The 23,212-nt window shown below is 40.1% G+C and overlaps 1 protein-coding gene and 1 long non-coding RNA gene across 2 annotated transcripts in view; both read left to right on the forward strand.

Moving 5' to 3' along the window:
- The window catches only part of THEMIS (thymocyte selection associated), a 305,377-nt gene that overhangs the window by 98,349 nt on the left and 183,816 nt on the right, over positions 1-23,212 (forward strand). The gene's annotated exons all lie outside the window — the stretch shown is intronic.
- On the forward strand, positions 20,385-22,844 carry LOC108640647. The gene is made up of 3 exons (XR_001921330.2): positions 20,385-20,501; positions 21,231-21,345; positions 22,653-22,844. It is a non-coding gene; the product is annotated as an uncharacterized LOC108640647 (long non-coding RNA).

The raw sequence follows: 23,212 nt of genomic DNA on the forward strand, positions 1-23,212 counted from the left end.
TTATCAGGAAAGATGAGGGCTGGGCAAAAAAGGGTGACTCAAACACAGAGGTCTCCGTTGTCGCCCTTCCCTCTTCCCAGTGACCCTGACGTGGAGTTGCCAGATTAGCAACTGTGTGAGTAATGCTCTGTCCTTTCCATGGAATCTAGGGAGCAGCAACAGATGTTTAAGAAGAATCAATCTAATCAGAAAATGTCCAAGTCTGCACTGCCCATGACATATACCCACCCTTCCATATGGCTGAGTTGCTACAATACTGACTGTAGAGTTGCATTATCAAAATTTTTGTTGCAGTGTTTCTTACTAGTTGTCAGCTTCCCTTTCCCAGCCTAGTTCCTTCAGGTAAAAAAGGGAGAGCAATGCCATAGAGCTCACTCCAGCACACATGCAAGGCAGAGTGGGGCTAGGGCTGAGGTACTCTGAGGAGAGCTCAAAGTGCTGACAAAGGAACAGCAGTGACATATGGCTGGCACTGCCATTGGCACCTTTGTCTTTTGGCCTCGAGACAACTGCCTGCAGCCTTCAGGTCATAAGAGTGTTGGAAATAGCCAAATCAGCCTGTCTGCAAGTACTGACTTGTCTTGTGTGGAAATGGTCATCATTGTAAAGTCCTAAAGTCTCCTACTAAACCTCCATATCTTGTAGCCTGCAAAGGGAATACAAAGGCCAAGCCTCCACTGATAAAAGGGGTGTCTAAGTTACACTCTAAAAAAGGTGAAACTGTCCAGCTGCCTTCCTCTCACCTACTTCTAGGAATTCTGGGACTTTATAATCTTCAGCTGCTTTTTCTCAGATAAGCAGTGGTTGCAAAAGAACACTCAGCAAACACATGGTTTGTTATCTCCGTAGTCTTTTATTTGCATGAGAAAAATTGCAAATGCCCCTTTTCTTTGAAGTAATTCTGTGAGTTTCAGTTGGGCTTTGTGTGCCTAAAGTACCTTAAACTGTGGATGGAACAAGTCAAAAGTGGCTGCAAACTTTTCACAGTAAATTTTAAAAAAATTTATCAGTTCAATTCAAAATTTTTCCATTTTCTCTATGTATTAAGGAGACTTTCTAGTCTCTAAATATCTAAATAGTATGATTTTTCAATGATCATTTATTATTTTTGGCTCCGCTACTGAGAAAGAAACAAAGGCTTTTGAAATACATAGATCGGAGAACGCTTTTTCTAATCATGCTGCCTTGCAGAGGTTACAAATAATCAAGCTGTTCTTTCATTAACTTTCTGTGGATGGGATTTATCTAAGCTCACTGTGGACATTTAAATACTAACCTAGCTATGAAGATTCCCTCGATAGCCAAACCAGAGAATGAGACATGTCCAGAATGTAACTCATTTAAAACACACCACTGAGAGGAGTATTGCTCCTGACTGGCTGTAGAGGTAGTAGAAATTACAAGTTTACCTTTAGACAGAGAAAAAAATATTTTTAGATTAAATAAGATCAATATTGTTTTGCCTACTTTTTTGAAATAATTCTTTCAGAAATGTTTTCAAAGGTACTTTTTATTTCCTTGAAATAAGACATTCTGTGAAATAATACTGAGGATAAATGCCAAGAACTGTGTTGATTTCATACATACCTACATATATATATATATATACAAGGATCTAACTGAGACAATTGGCAGTAAGGCTCACCTAAAAAGGAATAATGCTGAAAGGCATTAACTAGGTCACAAGACTTACAGAGGAAACCTGTGACTCAATGAAATAAAAGGCACAAATTTCATAATTGCACTAGGGCAAAAATTTTATTTGGGAACATGAAGGAGTGAGTAAGAGTGGCTGGCTTTTTCTTTTTTACCATCACTAAAGGAAGTGTCCAAATCAGGAGCCTAAATTCTTTCTGGTTTTCTGTAGTCAAGGGGGAGAGTTTGAATTTGCTAGTGAGAGATACCAGCCATTTGTATTTCGAATTATTTTGCTTTAGGTAATTAAGGTAAAGAGAGGTGAATAAACTTCTTCACTTTTTTTTGCAGAAGTACAGTACATTTACATCCTCATGACAGATTACATATAGTAAATTGATTGGTTCCATGTTTGTATGGAACTTTATTGTGCATGAAAAGCTGTCCTCCTGCTCTGCCATCTGGAAAAGCGAACCCTACTAACACTGGTCTGGGTAGGCGTAAAAATATTAATTACTAGTCTGAATGCAAAAATGTACTTTCTCAAAAGACTTATAATACAGAATTAGGAGAAATTAATGACATAATGGCTTGTCTTATATCAATTTTTGAGCTGTTTTATAGAAAAAAAATTGTGTTGTATGCTAAATGGTAAAAAACAAAACTTGAATACATCTACTTAGACAAACTCTGCTGAGTTCGTTCACTTTTAGGAGTTTCGGCCTTTTGCTTACTATGGCAATAAAAGGAGTTCAACAACCCAATTCATCTTTAAAGAGTCAACAATAATTTTTCTGTAGTACAATAAAAAATTCTTTCTGAAAAGTATTATAATTAATTTTATAGCTCTTACTCAATTTTTGCATTTATCAGTGCCAGCGAATATGTTGCTGAAGTTTCTTTAAGTCTTTAGGGACAATGGTTTTCCTTTGAGAAATATCTGATGTTTCCAGTTTGGAATCCAGGCCTGTTGGTTTTGCTGTCCTGAGGGGGGGGACAAGGGTGTGCTTCATGTGATATCAATTGGACTTGAGTGGTGGTGATGTTGGGTGTTGAGTCATAGCACCCCTTCAGGGCTGTCAGCATTTTAAATAAGTGGAAGATTAAGGAAGACTTAGTAATGTCAGCACCTCTGTTCTTTTCACAACTCTCTTAATAAGCACCCTACCAGTTACTCAGTAAGGATGTGCTCATACAGACATTGCAATAGAAGCACGTGCTGGAAAAGACTGTAGATTATGATAGATGGTAATTTCAGGTCTGATATGTAATTGTTTTCAAGTTTCAAGAGACAACTCTGTAGTTTTCAGATGGGCTACAGATTTTGCTTCAAGATAACAGCAGAAAAGCTGTTAAGCATCAATTAGACTGGTTGAGGTGACTGCAAGAAAAGATGGCAGCCTTAAGTCCCCAGACTATCAAAACATAAAGCTCTGTAGTCCTGGTGGGATACTCTGAGGAAGGAACTGGAAAGCGAGTGAGGAAGAAGCACCAGTACTCCCACTAGAGTGAAGTCAGAAGCATGTGAGAAATCTTTAGATTATCTGGCGCTCTCACTACCCTTCAATCACATAAAATAGCACTGAAAAGAAGGATTCCCACACTTCATTTTAGGGCAACTGTCCTAAGAAAAAGAAGAATGAGTTTTCATTTAGATGGGATGTTGTTCTGGATGAGCCTCCCTATCACCTGGCACATTTTTTCATGCCCTGACATTTCCACCAGTAATTGTGAGTGCTCCTTGACTGTGATCTGTTCCAGGGAAAACAAGACCACACTGTAGCTGAAGGTATTCTTCATGTATTTCACTGGATAAACTTAGAACAGTGGATATATTTAGGTTACTTACTCATATTTGTTGTTATTGACTGCAGCTATCATTTTGAACAGACTTTCTTTTTGTCACAGGCGGGGATATTTGGCAAGGGAGGATCTCTCTGGTTTCAGTGGCCTCCAGCAAAACCCTTTAACAGGGCTATAAAAGAGATTATAAATTGCTACTGGTGTCGTTGTTAGTAAAGGTCATCAGCTAAACCTCATGACCATGAGCGGGCTCTACCACTAACACAGCAACACACGTGGTAAGACTGTCAGGCATCTGAGGGGCAACTACACTGTGTATGTAGTGGACCTAGCAGCAGGTGCTGCATCATCATATCCTGTGTTCTCCATATGTCCTTGGACCTAACATTTCTCCTTCTTTGGAAAACATCATTCTCATGCTGTTCTCCCCTCTCCAAAAGACTTCCCGTATTACCTGCTGATCTTGCATCACCAGAAAGAGTAACCTATGCTGCAGAGCTGCAGATCCTGACAATCCAGACTATAAATTGTGCTGATAAATGTTGGTGAAGTATGGTCATAATAATATATTCACTTTATCTCTCTCTCGCTTTCTTTCCTTTATTTTTTTGACAGAAGCTAACTATTGAATTGGCCATACAGCGTAGCACAAAAAAAATCCCAACCAAACCAAACAAACAAAAAAAAAGAAATAAAACCAAACAAAAACACAAACAAACAAACACAAACAAACAAAAAACCCAAAATCAAACAAAAAACCTCAACCCCCCCAAACCTAATAATCAAATCAAATCCAATCACTCCTATTTTAGGAAATACTAGATTCATAGCTGTGGTGGGATTTTACCATATACAGTTTTTCTTTCCCAGATGAAGCAGCATTCTTTCCATGGAGCTGGCTGGGTGAAAGTCTGGCTGGATAACTGGCTACAAAGGTAAGTGTAAGTCCAACATTTCCAGAGTTCCAATTCATAATAGTAAAAGAGGAGTAACTACCAGCAAGGTAAACATATGGATTTAGGAGTAAGCTACAAGATGTGTAATGCGTACCTGAAGCTGTCCCAGGTGTACTCTTTCAGATCAGAGCGCTCCAGAGGAGTACAGACCATACTCAAGTTCCTGAGCAGGCTTGCTTGCAGGACCAATGTGACTTTATGTGTGGGCAGATAAGTAGATAGATAGATGGATACAAACCCAATCAACCAAAAAAAAAATAAAAACCACAAAACCCTTCATCAGACCCAAAACAAAAAAAATTGAATTAACCTATAGTTTTCATTTTCATAATGGTATTTTGGAGGTATATTTTCCTTAGAGGTTAGTTCAGATGACACCATAACCTTCACATCATTTTGTTATCTTCAGTTTAGAAAGTGAAGTTTAAGCTGATCACAGACTCAAATATCTGTAGAATTTAGCACCTACAGATCTATGGTCTTCCACATCACCTCTTCAACACCTACTCTACAAGACATCAACCTTATTTTCATATGGTGGAATTCGTTCCTTTGAGACAGACCACACAAAACCTCCATTCACTGGAACAGAGATTTAAAAGTTGGTAAAACCAAAATAGATAGATATATTCCTGAGAGCATCAGGGTTGTAAACACATGTCTAATGGAGGAAGATGACAGTAAATTTTTCATATAATATTTCTATTTTGTCTCAGAAGTAGTTACTCAAATACCTCCCCAAGACTGTGTACAAAGTCAAGGAAGTCTTCTGGCTGCTTTTTTGTATATCACTAGGGAGTGAGCAAACTGCAGCAAAAAATACTAGAATCACATTGTCAGCTGATGAAAGATTTTCAATCTTTCATTAATTATGCATCCATTTATAAGACAAATTAACTGAATCTTCACTTATATTTTTAGCATGACATTTTAATTAGATGAAAATGAGAATAAGTGGGAATAACTAATTAGAAAGAATCACCATAATGGCAAAGATTCATTAAAATAAAGGCACAAATTTCCAAAGCAGTAAATCTGTAGCTAGATGCTGGTGCCCAGATTTACTGATGTGAAGTATGCAAAATGACTGCATCAATTAGAAACTTGGACCAAAACAGCTTTTTTTTGCCATTTGGAAGAAGTAAACAATTATTTCAGGAATTAAAATCAGGATGTATTTTGAGGCACTTAAAACTCAGAGACTGCAGAGAAGATTTTCAGAAGACTGTGAACCATCTTCTTCCAGCTGCAGCCATTTTCCTCAGACTGAAAAATAAAAGGGAGGGGGAGGGGAGAAGCTTCCTTACAAGAAAGGAAAGGAGAGATAACAAAAATGTTTCTCAAAGAAACAAATTAGTCTTCATTGTGTAAGCAGGAAAGATAAATTTTAATGTAAGAAAATTGGAAGAAAGTGTAGTAAAATGAAAGACAAGTGGTATAAATTATCCTCACATTTCTTGCCTAATTTTGTTTCTGTCATGTAAAAGAATAACACTCTTGTTGTTTCTAATTGATATTCTCTGTTGGTATACAGCACAGTATTTTGGTCTGCAGTTTCATTTGCAATGACAGAGGAAATAAGGGTGATTTTCAAGAAAAACAGATTTCATTCTTGTTTAGAGAAGTCTGAATAACGCACTAAAAACAAATTCCAAACCTATTTGATTAAACTAAAATGTGTATTTAACATAAAATTCCTAAACCAAATCAGTAATTTTTGAAACATAATCATGATACTATGAACCTAGAAAAGGTCTGTAAGAAGCAAAGATATGCATGGATATGTATTAAGAGAGAAATGACTTGGTATTCACAGATACTTGCACAACAAAGCTAATATTGAAATGAGACCTAATGATACTATATGGAGAGATGTCACATCATCAAACTGAGATATGATAGAAAAAGAAATAATTATACATTTTTCTGGAAAACATAATAAATATTTCTATTGCCCATTTTTTCATGCTTTTCTTTCACTTGACTTCTCTTCGTTTTTAGATCACATTCCAAGCTCCAATACCTGGATGCTACTAAGGACTCTGCTTCTGAGATTTCTCACAACATGTTTTCATACCTGTCAACATCAATTCCATAATGCAAGTGTCCAATGCATAAATATTCATGTGAAATATATTTCCTATATCTAACAGCTACCTGCTGATATTACACAGCAAACATAAACATGACTAAGTGCCACAAAGCCCACCAAGTTTGGGACTATAATAAAAGCCCTGCAGCACACAACTGGGCAGCTATTGTGGGACAGGGCTTTCTAGTCCATTGTCCCAGGTCATTAAAAAATTAAGCCTTGGATTATCAAAAGGATGTAAGAGAAACACATTTTTAATTTTTAATAGGTTTTAAAGGAATTCATTTTAGCCCCCAGGTATTCCTATCAAACAAGAACCTCTGAGGATTCACTGATTTCACTGAAAAAACTGTCCAGCTTCCCAAATATTCCCGGCCTGCTCTGAAGAGCCGTTTCCTCAAATGAGTGTGGCACATGACCTTACTCAGCTCAAGTCATACTTAGTTGTCACATTTAATTGGGATCAAGAACATAAGAATAGTCTTTGCTGATAAAAAGGTATGCCTCCCTCAACCTCCTATCCAGCTGTCTGTCCTGTTCCTACCTTGGTTTCCAGCATAACCTGTCTGTCTCCTCCCTGACTGCACCATCACTTGAGTCATGCTCTGTGGTCTTTGTGGGGAGCTGCAATACTATGCTTACTTACCCAGGATGGCATACCATGGGAAACCATCCAGCAGAAGGGGTTAGAGAGATGTGATCTGAATTTTTTCTGCTGTTTGGGTGGTGAAGGGAACTGCTGTGTGCCCTAGGAACAAAGGTTGCCTTTCCTGGAGTGATGTGACCTGTTAGGGATGACTAAGAGTGTCATTGACACAGATACAAGAAAGTCTTATGTTATAGCCCAGATTTAAATGAAAGACCGGGGATAATTTTTTTCTTTTTTTTTTTTTTTTTTTTTTTGCATTAGCATAGACCTTGCTACCAACTAGTTTACACATACTAACACAGTATACAGTTAAGCACAACTGATTTTAAAATCTTGAAATCTGAAGTTTTAAGAAGGAGAAAAAAACAAAACTCCCTCCAGAACAGTGAACATAAACAGCCAAGCTTTATAGAAGGCAAGTTTCTGAAGTCTGTGACTTCCTCCTGGATTTCTATTGCATTTTCTTGTAATTAATTTAATTTAAAATGCTTAACCTTGAAGAGAGAAGATTTGCATTCCTGTTCTGATTCTCTGTCTTTGAACAAGTACTTAAAAAGTAAAGCATTGTAGTTTATTTTGTCAAATCTGAGTAAGTACAGCAGGCTCTGAACCTGGGCTTTTACCATCCTTATACTAAAATCACACACCAAAATCCTCTGGCTTCACCTTATTTTCAAAAATACTTGCAACAAAATATTTGATATTCTTGTTATTCATCTGTGAATGCTAACAGTGTGGTTATGACACAGTTCTTTCTTTCTTTTCTTTTTTTCTTTCTTTCTTTCTTTCTTTCTTTCTTTCTTTTCTTTCTTTCTTTCTTTCTTTCTTTCTTTCTTTCTTTCTTTCTTTTCTTTCTTTCTTTCTTTCTTTCTTTCTTTCTTTCTTTCTTTCTTTCTTTCTTTCTTTCTTTCATTTTCTTTTTTTTTTCTTTTTTTTTCCCTTAGAGTCCACAGACTGACAGCTGGAAATTAAGAATTTATATTACATCTTCCTTTGGAGTCCACACTGGTGCCAGCTAATCTGAATAAGTAAGGGTGGTGAAACTGCAGGCTCCTGTAAATTTGTAAATGAACACTAGATGATGCTATCTAACTTTTCAATCCGTTATTTTCACACGTAACTGAAAAAAAAATGAATAAAATCAGAAGACTGGACTAGAATTTGGTTTTAATACACTGACAAGTATGCATGTAAGCCAAACCACAGCACTGAAATAAAAAAATCTACATTCTCAGTCAGCTGTCTCGATCTCAGCTGACAGATGCAAAGAGAGAGAATACATGTGATTTTAGGGCTCCTTGTGCCAGACATTGTGGCAATGTGCTACAGAATGATTTTAAACAAATCTTTAACAGCAACAGTGCTTTCCACTTGCTTTGCCAAAAAAAATTGGCAACAGCCCCCCTGCCCATTGCACTGACTTCAGCTTCTTAATTCACAGGCTTCTTTAAAGCATTGCTCTGTCTTTATTTAGCAGAGATAACAGAATAGGCCTTTTTTACTGGACCAGGTATCAACTTTTTTACTACAGTCAAGACAATACCTTAAACTGGTATAAACATCACATGCTGTATTTGGACTAAGTCAGTTTGATCCAAATGAAACTTGTGCTGCCAGGTAGTGTGGTACTGTTCAGAAAAAGGGTGTGACCCAGAGAAAAGGCTTTGGAGTCATTCTGATGTCTCCTGTTTTTCCTATAAGAAATATCTCCTCTGATCTTGATGACCCTTGTATGTATGATACCTCTATATCACAGTTCAAACATTAACCAAGTTGTGAATCTGAGTCTCAGGGTGGATACAGTTACAGATACAAACAGTTCCCTGTCCACATATTGATAGTTCTTTTATAATTTGCAGCAATATTAAAAGGGAGAATCCCAAATTTTGCTGTCTGGGAAGTGGACTAGCTGCTGCTCTTGCTCCAGGTTGGTATTCATCTACGCAGTTTCCAGAACTCCTTAGTCATTGGACACTGCCTATGCACTAATATGCTCACCAGGCAGTCATGGAAATAACTCTGCTGTTATGCTCTTTTCACATCACTGGTGCAGCTTACCATTATCTTTGAAAAGGTGGTTGATGAAGGCACAAGGGCTTCAAGCTTGCTTGAAGAACTAGTTTGATCCTTAGCCAAAGCTTTGTTAGTGATTACAAGATGTAAGATTTGAAAGGTTATTCACCAAGAGCTGCAAAATACTTCCAAAAGGTGAGTTGTCTGGCTAAATCCACTTGCTTTTCTTCTATGTAGTCAGTTTTTTTCAGGTATTGAAATAGTAAAAAGCAGGCTTATACTTTTGTAAAGTCTTCTGGACTTTACAAGCCACTACTCGGAGACAAATTCTATCCACTTGATGGATATATAACTAATTCCTCCATTTTGGGAATGTAACTAAGCCAAGTTGTATAAACCACTGATTAAGTATTAGAGGTCCTAGTGGATGAAATTACCTGTTCCTTCAAATATAAATATATGTAGTCAATCTGCTCATTTGCTTAAGATTGAAATATACTAATGTTCTTGGATTATGTTTGTTCTGCTTGGCACAATTTACCCATTGCATGCTTTCTCAAGTGACACCAGATAACATATTAAGTTTAGCAACATCCCTACTTGTCACACACCATTCCTAGAATGGCTTACTCCGTCCCCCTGCTCCTTCTCCCCTTCCTTAAAGGAGAGCAAGGGAGGAGTCAGCTTCTGACAGTCCCACTGTTTCTGTTCAACCTCGTCCCTTCATGACAGAGGCAAGAGACAATGTTTCTTTAGTATCTCATGCTTCCCATACAGCTTCTACATCAGCCTGAAACAGGAGGAGGTTCAGTAATTCAGATCCTAGATTACCCAAAAAACTGAGGGGGTCACACATGGAGCAGTGAAGATTCACACTGGGCTTCTGCCCGCCCCTGAAAGACTTGTAGCTCTGGCTCACCATTGCTGCTCTGGCCTTGCTTTAAAAGTTTTGACCACCAAGCTGTGTGGGAGAATTGGGCGACTATGCTAAATAACAGCCATATGTCCTCTGTTCTGGATAGCAATGTCATCTGACAGATGTCTTGAGTCTTCTGTTGCTTTATAAAAAAACCTAGAAGAACAACAACAAAAAACCCAAACCAAAAAACAAAAACCCCTACCCAATGTATTAATACTATTAATTACAACATAATGTCAATAAAACCATTCATTAACATCACTGACATTTTACAGTGAAATGACAGAAGGTGTTTCCACAGCCTAGTCGAGAGACATCAAAATACCTGCTTCATTTTTTTGTTGCTTTATATGTGGGAAAACAGTCATGACTGCCTTTTGCAAATGCAAAAAGTGTTGTGGTGTTTCACTAATTTAATACCTAATCATCATGCTGTTCACTTAATTCTGATCTAAAATCTATTGGACACACCCTGAAATGAAAACAAGGAAGAATAAAGTACAGCAATTCCACTTGTATGCAACTTACCCATGTCTTCTAAGTTTTCATTTCTGACTATAATAAACTCTGTTCTTGATGCTCATTTTCATCTACTCTCTGTGTTGAAGAAGAAATAACATGAAAATGGATATGAAAAATATAAGACACGGTGTTTGGTTTAGTATTTCTCCATTGTTGGACTCTCAGCAGGATCTGATTCTGAATCTTGTTGTGGGAGGATTGCATGGCCCTTGCCTGAAGTGCCTCAGAAGTATCACGATCCTGCCTGCAAAGGTGTGTGACTGGAAAATTAGTGAGTAGAATGCAGAAAAAAAGGAGGTTAAAATTACCCAGCAGGCTTCTGCAAAAATGAGTGGGTTTCAGGGAAATCATTGAGTGGAACCCAGGAAAGTATCATTGAAAAATTCTCTCCAAGGCAATCTCCACTGTAGCAAGGATGTGTGTTCTCAGATAAGACACATCAGAATAGCTGTGAAGGCTGTTGCTGTTTTTGTAGAAGAGAAACCTGTAGTGGTGAGAACATAGTTGAATTTTAGCATACTTGAATTTTAACATTTTCAGAACTAGGGCACAGGGTTTTGTAATGCTCCTCTAGAGCCCGGGAACAACTCTGAGCCCTGTCAACTGATTATGATTACAAGCATAATGATAAGAGTGCAACCAGGGAACAGAAGCTGCACTCTTTCGTATAAACTAGAGAAGTTCTGACTTAAGAACACTTTCATTCTCAGCAAGACTTTTCTCATACTCTCATCAAGAATATTTTAATATACAACAGAACTTTTGCAATTACTCCCTGTATGCACCTTCAGCTTCATGTGTTAGGAAATGGGCCCCTGCACACAGGCCCGTCATTTTCTGTTTCATTAGTGTTACTCCAACAGCAGTACACATCAAACACCTCTGTAGATCTACAGTTGCTCTTCTGAGAGATCAATATTGTCCTTTGTGCATGTGGGGAAAGTTTGATTTTTCTGGTAAGAAGTGAAGGATGGTAGTAGGAAGATTCTTTGCTCTGGGAAGTCATACATTTGACAGTTCCTCAATTTCTCATCTTCACAGGAGCACAACAGTTTTGGGGTACTACATTATACAGGCAATACACAATGCAAGATCCAATTTAACTGCTTCATTGTAGTTATGAAATTCTCACATATAGCCTAGAAAATGGGGCTGAAAGGCTATAAAAATAAACATAAGCAAATCAGGGTCATACTTTGGTACTCAGACTCCCAGTGGCTCACAAAACATTCTGCTGTGAGAGACAATGTCACCACAGCAGTTACTGAAGAAGCCACTTATTCTTGCTGAAAGAGGGATATTCTGGGCTCAATAAAAATTTTCACGTGTCTTTTTGTGGGTTTTAATGCTAGTGAAGCCTTCAGCACTGGAGTTTTTGGTATTTCAAGCTACTAAAAGCATGGTAAACAAAAAGAAAGCTGAAATTTTTTTTAACGCATTGAGGCATCTTTAAAATTATCGATTAATAGAAAGCACATGCAAATGAAAAGTGGGTAAAAATGCTTTAGTTTTTTTTCCCTCAAAAAATTTAACTCAATCATCTCTGAGAGAAGGGACTTAACTTCCCTGAGTTAGCCTGCTTTTCATATCTCATTCCAGAATTAGATCTGAAGGATAGGAGAGGAAGAGGTGGTGATGAATATTATCATTACTTTAGAAAACTCTGTCTGAAAGTCATAAGGTACAGAAGATGGGAGTGCACTGCTTGGCTCTGTGCCTGAGCATCGGCAGCCCCCGCTCAGCAGAGAGAGCCTTCCTTTCCAGTAACTACACCATTTCCTCTTGAAAGAAAAACTTCATTATAAAAGTGAGATGATCTACCTTGCTGCATTAAGTGATTTGTATTTTGCTTAAATTTTTTTTCTGTCATACAAAAATGTTTTACACACAAAGATAGCAAAGACAACTACTGTTTTAATAAAGTCCATTCCTAGTACAATTCCTTACTATGTTTCATAGCAGTTCTCAGGTTATATGAAGTATTTCAAGTGAACTGACCATATTTTTTTCTAGTAATGGCAGAAATAAACAGTGATTTGAAAATATATATTTTCTTTATAGCAATTTATTTAGCAAAGCTTCTAAATTAAATCTGTCAATACTCAAATCACTGAGCAATCCTGTGCCAGTTTGCAACTATGAGCAAAACAGCTAAGAAATCCTAATGTTCGGGTATGGTCATTTTGATGACGATATAAGATTTGCTATTGACTTCAGTGGAGCTAAAATTTAGCCACAGAAGATTTTAGGGAATATCCTTGTAATATGAGAATTTGTTGCTTCCTCCACATGCCTCTTCTACTATTACAAGACAAGTTGGAGCATAGGAAAAGAGGATGAGTTTGGAAAGAGTGTATCGCAGCTCTTTTGAGCAAGCATAGGTTTACAACAGGGTAAGTTTGTGTGCTTTCCTTGGACTTCCTCCCTCAATAATGAATGAAACCTGTGGGGTATCCTCTCCTGTATATGTTTCATTAATAACTGTTTAGTTAGGCCGAACAGAAACTTTTGGATTTATTGCTGACTGCTGGGATATGTACCAAGTTAACCCCACATTCAGGCTGAGGAGAGGGAGAAAGACTCACTCTGCAGCACCCTTTCCAACCCAAAGAAATTATCTTAAGTTTAAGGGTCAATTTTACTAAAATTTTGGTCTCTTGCACCTCACATCAAAAAAAGATTATCTCAGATCTGTCCTGCAATGTTCTGATTCTCCGTGGGCAGCAGTATGAGCTGTCCAGGGTTTACACTTTGCTATGGCAATGTGACCCAAAGCCTTGTTGCAGGACTCCGATGTCAGCGGCCCTGTCCATACTGCACAAAGCTTGATTGTTATGTTGTTTGTTATAGAATTACACCAGGGTAGATGTGCTGTGCTGAATAACATTACTCCACTGGGACTCCAAACAAGATCAGGCTATCAGCATTTTGTCACTGCCGTGCTTTCTGTGAGATGCAAAGAATGCAGGAGGGGATTAGGGCGGAGGAGCCCAGCATCTCCCTGAAGTTTGCCCTGCAGGAATGAGGTCTCTCCTATTTCCATTCCCTGACACTCTGACACTACCATAAGGGCTACAGAGGTAACAAACCAATGCTGATTTCCCAGGTGCCTCCTTGGAAATACTCCTTCCTTGCCTCCACCTCCTCCCCCTCCCCTTCACCAGCTCCATGGCACTGAAGAAGGGCTGCTTGATGGGGTGACGTTCAGGTAAAGTCACCATAGAAACAGAGGCTCTGGCCTCATTCACACAGTGAGCTGCTCTCCTGCAGCCTGGAGAGAGCACAGAAGCTATTGTAGGTATAGTCAGAGCTGATCAACACTGTCTGTCATTTAAAGCCATGTAAAACAATACCAGCATATGCAAGGGATGAGATCTGGGGCAAATAATTTTCTCATTTGTTCATTAAATATGTGGTCCCTGAATCAAAAGCCATGCAATGAAGCTGTTAAATGTACTTCTCAATACACCTACAGAGCTTCTCCTGTGCACGTGTACCAGCTGGAAAACCCGATATCCTGATTCTCTTATTTTGATGTGTACCAGAGTCCTCTAATTTCTCCAAAAGCACTAAGGTACTATGTAAGAAGCTTGGATAAGATCCAGAATGTAGATAACAGCATAACAGGCTTGATAAAAAGCCCAGTAAGTTGTTGAACAAAGGATCTGATTCACTGTTGATTTATTAATTTTCAGCTTGCCTAAGTACAGTGATTTTTCCATAACATTTGCAGGTGTAAATTAACAAATAAAATGTCAAATCATCATATTCAAAATCCATTAAAACATAGAAATGAAAAAACTTATTTTCAGAATTGCTTACATTGAGGTCTCACAGGCATTTAGGAGAAAAAAGAACAGCGACAAATCTGACAATGTTTTCAGAAGTTCCTAGTCCAAGAGTTATCTCCGAAAATCACATTAAGCTCACAAATGATCTGTACAAAAATGCGCTGATCCTGAAATGCAAGTAATAGAGAATAATTACCAGAGAGAGTAAAGAAAAAACAAAAAGAGAGATTATCCATAAGAAGAGAACAACAAGGCAAAGAGTAATTCAGGAGGCATCACAGGTGGAAAGGCAACTAATTGTCTAACATCAGCTAAAAAAATACTGTTTATTCACCTGTTTCCTCATTCTGTCCCTGCCTTTCCTAAGTTTCTTAGCCGTCAAAGGGAACTGGGCATTCTAGTGCCTTTAAAGTTCTGCAGCTTTGTTTTACACTTGCCTGACTAATGCAATGGTCAGCTGCTGGGCTGTAACAGTTTAATGAAGAAAGATCACCAACTGTGGAGACCCCTGGAAAGTACTGTACTTTGTTAGTCACCAGATGTACAATACTGGGATGGCCCTGCTTCTCCCATACTCTCTTTAGGCACAGAGGAAGGAGTCTGTAACCCCTCTAAGATGCTAGAACCTCTGTTTCCACTTACTTTAGGCTGTGGTGGAGCACCATGGGGTAATAAGCTCTGCAGCCTGCTTGAGAAAGACACAATGAGGACTTTAAAGACTAATGTGAGCAATAAAACCTTCATATTGATCATAAGCCACTGCTCAGTGTGACATACAGGTTGCCTGTCAGGAGGAAGCAGGCAGACCACAGGGTACAGCCTGCTCATGACTAATTTCTTTTAAGACCATCCATTCACCTGCTATTATTGTGCTTTATATTTGAAATCTGTTCCTGGAAAAGACTGTTTGAACATATTGGTACTGTGTTAGTGTCCAAACAGGAGTATTGGTTTTGTTTAGCAGCCAGTGAGCATGTTATATAAAATGCAATGAGACAGGGTACAAGACTGATTAATTTAGAGAAATTCCATATTTTGGCTTTCATTCCCATGGTCTTAGCTACAAAATTTTCTGTACTGCTCCTCTCCCATTAGCCTCATTAAGTAATCAGTGAGCTTTAGATGCTAATGCAATATATAGACTATGCAGATATAGGTATCCATGATAGGATTTATGCAAGTTTGGTGTAATCTTATACTCTGAATATGTGAAAGTAGAGTGGCAGCAAACAAAGTTAGATTTTTTTCAGTGTCTTAAGTTCCAAATTAATGCATTTTTTTTTGATCATGCTCTTGCCTATTTCAGGGCATGTTCAGTTCTGACACTATCTCTGAACCATAGGTACAATTGATTGCTGCAGGAATAAAGATCAGGACTTCAAAACTTCCTGAAGCCTTCAGAAAGACTGAATGAAATGCATGATATAAAAAATAGAACCAAGCCTTTATTTTATAAGAATTTAGTTATTATAAGCAACAGACCCAATTTCACCTAGTTTTATTCTCCATTGACGGATCCAAAGATTTCTCTAATTTTCCTTACAATTTCAATTTTTGTGCCTTCTCACAAGCCTGTGAAGCTGAGAAACCAGTCAGGTGTTTGAATGCAAGGGTTAAACCAAGACAGGTATGACACAGTGCATGCCATACAGATTTCCTGAACCAGGATATAGGAGATCCCTCACAGATATGAAGGCTGAAGCTGTTTCCTTTACACAGCAGTGAAAAGCAGCATGACCTACTTCTCCCACTGAGATGAATTGCCAGGAAGGATGCAGATGGTATTTCTGTACCTTTGATGGGGTATCCTGTCCCCTTGGTAGGGTCTGTGGATGAACAGAAGGTGCAGCCTCAGTGTGCCATGCTGTAGCTGTCTCTGGCTGAGAAGCAACTGCCAAAGAGGAGGAGGAGGACGAAAAAGGAGGGAGACATGACAGTCAGACCACCATGATTTTAACATGTATGCCAAACTACCTCTTTTAACAAATTATTTGGTGCTGTTATTTCTATTCTACTAAGTTGTATGAGCTTAAAATATTTAGGTTTTAGCTTTGCTTTTTCACCCAAATATTATTCCTATCTAACATAAAGGTTTCTTCTTTTTGAAATATGATGATTTGGTGCTGTACGATTCTGCTATGCAGTTGTGGTAGGCTGACCTTGACTGGACGCCAGGTGCCCACCCACCTGCTCTATCACTCCCATTTCCAGCTGGACAGGGTAGAGAGTAAGGTGGAAAAACCACTTGTGGGTTGGGATAAGGCAGTTTATTTAAAGCAAAAAGTAAAGTGGAAGCTTGTGCGTGCAAGAAGTGAAGTAAAAGATAGCAGGGTTTATTCTCTTCTTCCCATGAGCAGTGATGGTCGGCCAGCTTCCGAGAAGCAGGGCTTCAGTACACATGATGGTTCCTCAGCAGGTAGCCATTGGAGACAATGAATGCCTTCCTGCTCCTTGCCTTAGCTCTTATATCTGAGCTGACGTCATATGGTCTGGAATATCCCTTTGGTTAGTTTGTGTCAACTGGCTTACTTGGGTCCCCTCCCAGGATCTTGCCCTCAACTAAGGAAGGAATGTTACAGTGCTGATGCTGTGTTCAGCGGTAGCCAAAACACCGATGTGTTATCAGCACCCTTCAAGCTACCAATGCAAAGCACAGCACTGTGAGGGTTACTGTGGGAAAATGAACTTCAGCTTAGCCAAACCCAATACAGCAGTACACCTGGAAAGCTTTTCCATTTCCAAGTAAATAAGAAAAGAGAACACTTGTAAAGTATTCATTGTTTATTTTTGAATTACTGCTTGGCACACTTAGTCAACATATTAGAAACTGGTGAGTTGAAAGTCCCAAACTTTCCTTTTTTTTTTTTTTTTTTTTAATGGACAGAGAAAATGGGCTCCGATCTGGTGTATAATTAGTCGTGTCCGGCACATCTTCTTGGGCAGGGAGATAAACTGCTGCCTCTGCCAGCTGGGGCAGTGCCAGTACCATGAACTAGCACAGCATGCTCCAGAAGCTTCTCCTTCTGCCCCAGCATAAATCAGCATATTCCCAAGAGGGCAGAGGAGGTGAGTAAGCAAGTGGTAAAAGCACAGCAATTGTGAGCCACGCAGGCATTCTCCTGGAAAAAGATCCTCTCCAACCTGCTTCTGAAATCTGTTATTAAAGTATTCTCTACTGAAAGCCAGGAGGTCATGCTTCGGTCATACCTTTAGGGTGTTACGTAAAGGGATTCTCTTCTTAACTTAGGAAAAGAGACCTATATGACAAACTGAAACTCTGCTTGGAAGAGAAATTCTTCCTCTCCTTTCTCTTCCTCTACTTCTGAGTCTGGTGTTCTTTTATCTCTTGCACAACTGCATACAACTAAATGCAGTTGTAGACTGAACAAAAAAAATGACTCTACATAAGCATGCGATAATGGAGATTAGAAGACAAGGTATTCATAGCTTTAAATCAAGTCAAAATGCTTTTAGATACTGAAGACAAAAACGTAATGAAAAAGTCATAGGTATGCTCTATCAGGGTGCAGCAGGTTGCCAGTGCTCTGCATGACAAGAAATCTATGGAGGAGGAATGAAAAAGAAATGAAGAATATAAACAAGATGGAAAAGAGAGAGGGGTAAAGCTAGAGGGTGATGCTAACAGGATAAGAGTTCTCATACAAAGCCAGATCAAGGACTTTTTAACTTACTGGTAGGTATCTGACTGTGGTCAATAGTGGATGCTGGAAGAGAACACAAAAACACATACTAATATCTCTCCCAGACAATCTCCCAGATCAAAGAAATAGTCAGTGGAGACGTGTTTCTTGAGCACGTTTGCCCTTTGTTGTGTCCAACTGATTTTTCTTCAATCATTTTTTAAACCCGCATAGACCCTTATATTCACAACACCGTGTGTCAGGGAATTGAATAGCTTAACCACAAGGACTGTTTTCTAGTGTTTTGGAATCCATCACCTGCTTGTTTCTTTCATTGACATTTGCATCTTTGCACTACTTGTGTGGGAAGAGACTGTGAGTGACGGTGAACCTTTTACCGCTGTACACCTTCCTTACTAAAGATTGTAGGGACCTACATCATATTTCTCGTCTGTCACCCCATTTCCACTCTGAAGACTCCTACCATACCCAGCCATTCCTCAAGCACACACACTTCACACCCTGGCCACCCTTCTCTGTACCTAACTCTCTTCCACCATGCCTGGTTTGAGAAGGGGGACCAAAACTGCTCTTGGTAATCAAAATCTCTCTACCGTGGAATTATACTGGACCAATAATTATATTTTTTGATTTGTTCTCTACTTCTCCCTAATTTGAATATTTTATTTCCGTTGTTTTGTCTGACACTTGAGCCAGTGTATTTATACAACTGTTTAGCATCATGGCAGTGCTTCACTTCTGAATGACAATAGTCAGCTGAGAGCATCCTGTTTCCTATGTGAAGTTAAGATCTTTCTGTGCATTATTTCAATTCACAGGTTTTAGAGACTACAACAAAATCTGTTCATAAAGGGAATTTTTACTATATTAACTTTATGTATAGATCTCTTCATACTGTACTTATTCAAGGGTAGATATAATTATTGTGTCTTTTATATCATGACCTGCTAGTGACAGAAAATGCCCACAGAGATCTAGCAGAGAATTTCCTAATGGAAATACAGCTTATATTAGAAAAAGAGTGCTTTAGCTTGTGTAGATTATACTCATTTCCCCCAGAAGAGTAAATTATATGAGTAGAATATTTTTGTGCCCATGTCAATTTTTATAATTGCATCAGCACTGAAGTTTAGTCAGAATGGAAATTTTGAGAATAAAATCAACAGTCCCAAATGACATTGAGAGATGGGCAATTTTTTCTTCCATAAGATTGATCTTTGCCATCAGACATATGGCCTGAAAATGTGGGTGAAGATAATCTGATGACCTGATTTTCATTTGGGCACTTCTATGAGAAAATAAGAATCTGTATCTTTGCAAAATAATGATAAAACCTATTGTAGGTGGTATGTCATCACATCCCATATTTTTTTCTGTGGAAAGTTCATCCAGAGATCTCACCCACCAAGTGAGCAGAAAGGATGCTAATTGCTGTCCAGTGCTTAAATGGACTGTTGTGTTTGTCCTTCTGAAAGATACTGTGTAGACGAAATGTTATGGTTTTGTCATGACCTGTTTGCTTCTATTCCGTATATTCACTGAGACCAGGAGCCTAGATGTTCTAGCAGAATCTATCCAGTGCTTTTGCAGGAAAGTTTTTCAACTCCAACTCCAGAAATATTTTTTATTTTCATCCCTCATGTTTCCAATCAGTTATTCTGTTTAATTGGTATGATTGCAGTTGTTATTTATGATTTTCAAAGGCTTAAAAAATCATTAAATATTATGAATTCAAAAAGTAGTTTTTCATCATCCTAATGATTTTCTTCTTCAGCATAAATGTTCCATTTCCTATTTTCTGATTGCCCTCAACTCATCACATCTATATATATATCCTGTTCACACAGTCCTTGGGCTCAAGGTTGAAGGACATGCACCTGCATGGGGGGAAGACCTTTGAGCAGGACGTTGAGTCCTGTTTGGCATATCAGAAGAGGTGGAGAGGACTGTGGGGGAGGGGAAGCTGGAAAGGGGGCAGCTGGTCTCCCCTGAGCTTGCCCTTTCCCGAGCTTGCCCTCCCCCAAGGACCGCACAAGACCATCAGAGATAAGCATATATGTACATACAATAAATAAACCCATGCATATATACGTATATTTTATACGTGTATTTGTGTGTGTGTATGCACACACATTTATGTATATACGTATGTACGGTGTACATTTAGTTTGTATATAGACATATGCATGTACGTATATGCTGGTATACCTATGGGCACGAAATCCTCGGTTAATTATCCTTCGGGAGGAGTTTCCAGCCCGGAAACCCAGTCTCTTCCCGGCTGGAGCGAAGTGCCCTCCGCCTCTCCCGCCTCGAACGCGCTGCCGAGGCTGAGGCAGAGCCCAGGAGCTCCCCCGGACCTGCCAGCTGCTGCAGGAGGAGTGAGAAGGACCCCACCTCGAGTACTGCTCCCCCCGAGACTATTCTTGCCCGATGTTCACACAGATACGCAGACACAGGTGGGTGCGGGACACTCCCACGCACAGCCATCAGATGGCAAGGGACCCTCCTCGGAGGGCAGGGAGGGAAGGGGAAGGAAAGCAAGCCTTTTCTCTGCTTCTCTTTGTTTGTAATTAGGAAAGACTTCAATCGTAAAATCTTAAGAGCCCTCTGAGGTGCTTCAGAGCAAAGGTAAATTCACCTCATGACAGAACAGAAAGGTAAAACAGATGGCCACCTCTGGGGTTTGCCCGCGACACGAGTAAAGTGTCAGTGGCCCGTTAGTTCCCTGTGTTCAGGCGGATAAATAACCCCGGAGATAAATGATCTCCACCAACTCTGAGAGGGGGCTGCCTTTGTCTCTACCCCTCCCGGTGGAAGCGGGCTCTTGCCGGAGGGGCGCAGAAGAGGGCGGCGAACAAAGGAAAGAAAGCCCTGTCACCGTCCTGCTGTCGGTACAGAAGACGCCCGGCATCCCTGCCCGTCCCGAGCAGGCTCCCCTGAAGGGGACACTAAATAATTGATCAGAATCGATTGCCTGCATGCATTGGAAAGGGAAAGAGGGCGCATCCCTTGCGTGCAGCCAGCTCCTTCCCCCATTTGCGCTGTAATCCTATTCCACCATGTGCGGATAGATGAGGGGACGTTAACTCAGCCTTCAGGCCTGGGCGGGGTTCTCGCCGTTTAATCTCTTCCTTTCTCTTCTCTTCGCTGCTTTCCTCCCTGCCCCCCCCCTTTCCGTCTCCCAGGCCCAGTGAGGTCAGCTCATTTTCCTGAGAGGCTCTGGCAGCGGCGCGTACCTCGTGTGCGGTGCCCAGCTCTCCGTGCATGCATTTCGCCAGCCGAGCAGCAAACGAAGTGGTGGTGAGTAATGCGGATGCTTTAGATCCAAGCCTTTTTTTCTCCCTCTTTTTTTTTTATTTTTTTTTCCCCCCCGCTCCAAAAAGGGAATGTTACTCGGGATCCAGATGCAACAAACCCGCCAGGTATGAGGGGGGACCCTCGAAAATCCCCCCGCGCCTCTAAACCGGGACAAAAGGCAGAACGCTCCCAAAGCTCAAGGCCGCGTTTGCAAATTCTCGCGGAGAGCAGAGGCGGCCCCCGGCGGCGAAAGGGCCGGGCCGGGGGGGTTACCCTGCTCGAAGCCCCGGGCGGGAGAGAGCCCCGCGCCGGCGCGTAGAGCCACCGGACTGCTCCCTTTTGTTGCTGCCATTTATTTACCCGGTTTTCCGCCTGGACAAGAAAACCTGCGGAGACGCCGCGGCCCGGTGCCACGTGGGTTTGCCTCTGGGGAGAAGGTTGTGCCGCGGAGTTTTGTGAGGACGGAGATTTCGGACTTGAGCTCAAATGGGCTTTCGTTGTGCCAGTTAAAAAAAAATGTATATGTTTATATTTATCTAAAATCAGCCAACTTAACCGTAGGCGGTAGCCGATCCTGGAATTCGGGGCATGCAGGGTGCTGGCTGTGTTCTGGTAGGTCGCGGCTGATGACTTAGTTGCAGTGAAAGTTCCCGAAAAGATTCAGATATAGCATAGGGTTCCCGATTATTAATTTTAATTTAATTTTATACATTGCGTACCTATATAGCTCCAAACAACTGTAGTGTGGGAATTCTGTTTGTGTTGGTTAAATAGAAATGCAAAGCAAATCTTTTATAAAGTGTTGTGATACAAGTTTTGGTAGGTAGGTCTACACTCCCATGCGCCTTTTTTACTAATTAATGCCTGGGAAGTTTCTGCCTAATTGTGTCATTCTGAGAATTAATTTCCAGATATATATCAGGTTGATAATGACAGTGCATTTGAGAGGAAATGCTGTGCTCCTGCCAGTGAGAGCAGAGCAAACAGAGCCTCATTGTCTAGTATGTTCCAGGGAGTAAACCAATTGTCAGGGTACGGTATAGTGTCTACACTGACTTTGCCCAGTTGTGCTTCTTTCTTTATTCCCTGTTTTAGCAGGGAACGTTTAAGCCATGTTCTGGGAGGGAAGTGGTTGGCTGTGTTAGGAATGCTGTCATTTCTGCTGTTGCCCACGTTTTCCCTTTAAGGACAGTTGAATAAAGGCTGTGTGAAAGCAGTTTATGGATCATAGCCATTTTTTTAAGAATATATTGAGTGATATTAACAGCATGATATGGCTTTTAACAGCCCTTTTTCATAATATGTTGCAGCCATCAAAACTCTGGTTGTTTCACTGTATGGGAAAATTGCCAAGTGAGCACCCTTCAGAGAATACCACATAACATTTTGTTCTGGATAAAGCTGTATTCCTTGCTTTGGTTTGAAAATCTGCTGAGTGATTATACCTCAGTCCTGTATAATCTACTGATCTGCATAACCAATAATAAACATGAAACAGTGCATCTGGGTAACAGACTGGGACAAATTCGTGTTTAGAAGCTGATTGAAGAACCACTTTCCTTTATGACCCTCGATTGCCAAGTCACCTTGCCCTGGAAGAGTCCTTGTCAATGCTGAAGGAAAATCTGTACTTGCTTTCATGTGTGCAACCCTTTGTAGAACAGCTTTCCCCCTCTTGGCTATAACAGACACCTGGAAGAGGCCTTTGACCAGGCAGACAGGTGCATTAGCAACCCAGGCTTGGTGTTGAGGACGAGGGAGAAGTTTGTGTGTACAAGGAAATTCATCCTTAATGTGGTGGCCCTTCGGGGGAAGGTTCGGCATGGGGGTTGGGGAAACGCCCCGAGGTGCAGGCGGAGTGGGAACAGGT

This window comes from Manacus vitellinus, unplaced genomic scaffold, assembly GCF_001715985.3.
Source record: "Manacus vitellinus isolate BGI_N305 unplaced genomic scaffold, ASM171598v3 scaffold_4_pilon, whole genome shotgun sequence".
Taxonomy (NCBI): domain Eukaryota; kingdom Metazoa; phylum Chordata; class Aves; order Passeriformes; family Pipridae; genus Manacus; species Manacus vitellinus.